At 35.8% G+C, this 1,406-nt stretch overlaps 1 long non-coding RNA gene across 1 annotated transcript; it reads right to left on the bottom strand.

The window, feature by feature from the left end:
- Positions 1 to 34: 34 nt before the first annotated feature.
- LOC112095144 lies at positions 35 to 1,347 on the bottom strand. Its single transcript, XR_002903760.1, has 3 exons — positions 1,257 to 1,347; positions 460 to 540; positions 35 to 333 (listed from the first exon to the last, which is right to left on the bottom strand). It is a non-coding gene; the product is annotated as an uncharacterized LOC112095144 (long non-coding RNA).
- Positions 1,348 to 1,406: the final 59 nt, after the last annotated feature.

The raw sequence follows: 1,406 nt of genomic DNA, 5'->3' as shown, positions 1-1,406 counted from the left end.
TTTTTTTTTTTCTTTAGGCTAAAAGATATTGCATTAAAGGCTCAAAATAAACACAGCCAAGCGAAGACCCCATAGAAGCTGGATTTGAAGAAACTCAAGCAGATCAAAGTTAGAAAATAAGGGGAAAATAGTTCACACCTTCTGTAAGCTATCATTACTACCAAACGGAGAATGCAACGGAGAACTCCTCCTTGTGCATGTTCGAGGACTATTTGCCTCGGATGGGATTCCATCACTCCTTGACTCTGTTCTCCATTTCCTATGGTGACTGCGGGATATCAAGGCTTTTAGACCACTAAACCATACCTCAGCTTCATCTTTATCTTTGCAAATCTGGAAGAGGGATGGTAGTGAAAAAATACAGTAAACGCTAAGGTGAAAACCTAAAATCAACTAAATATAACCTGATGAGAGAAATATAGGACGACAAAAAACAAAAGGCACCAAAGCAATTCTTACCAAGTCAAGTGATCTATCATTATAGATCAGAGAGAATGATTGATACTCCTTCTCTGGCCGTGGATACCTTTGAAATATTGGCTGGAAAATATACATTTAAATTTAATTAGTACATTATGCACATAACAGAGTTTTCTGAATCAATGTGAAGTTATCACACATAAGGGTAGACATGGAATTGTGACAGCATAAGTTATAACACTCGAACAAACCCGATGATAGTAATATACGAACACAACAAAAATAAGTAACCGTAATGAATAGCATCATTCCAGAGTGAAACTGTTCCCAAACATGACCCATTTAATAATCTAGTTACAGAACGTGCCAAAGACAATTAGGGAAAATTCCAAAAGTAGCACAGAGCATAGTATGGACAGGAATTCCACCATAAAAATTTGCCTTCCTAATCAATAGTTTCCACGAACTTTAAATGAAAAATAGCAAAAGCATAGAAATGAAAGAGTCCAGCTGAGGCGTTAAAAAATATTGTATATAATGAAAAACTTGAATCATATCATCCATATGACAATAATAGCGATTTTTGCCGTAGTTTTGAGGGTCTAAAGACTCTGAATGATAACTAATATGTGCTGCAACCGCTTCAACTAACTAAAAGTTAATATAAATGCCAGGGTATAATTTTTTTTCCCAGAGCCACAGGAAAAATCAAACAGCAAAAGAAAGCAAACAACGCCAATCATGTGTTCTAGACCACACATTAGCCAACAATAAACAATGTAAAGATAATAAAAGCATACATATAAATGATCTTATCTCCCAAGCAAGATACTTACAGTGCGTTGCCCAGATATAATTCTAGAGACATGGCTCAGTTTAAGGTGTTTCTCCTCTTTCCCCGAGATCCATATTAAAACAGACTCATCCTGAAAGCAACAAGATGATCAGCCTTTGTAAAATATGAAGGTAAACGACTAAGAATGTTG

This window comes from Morus notabilis, unplaced genomic scaffold, assembly GCF_000414095.1.
Source record: "Morus notabilis unplaced genomic scaffold, ASM41409v2 C11410250, whole genome shotgun sequence".
Classification (NCBI taxonomy): Eukaryota; Viridiplantae; Streptophyta; class Magnoliopsida; order Rosales; family Moraceae; genus Morus; species Morus notabilis.
This window is presented reverse-complemented; position numbering and strand designations above follow the sequence as displayed.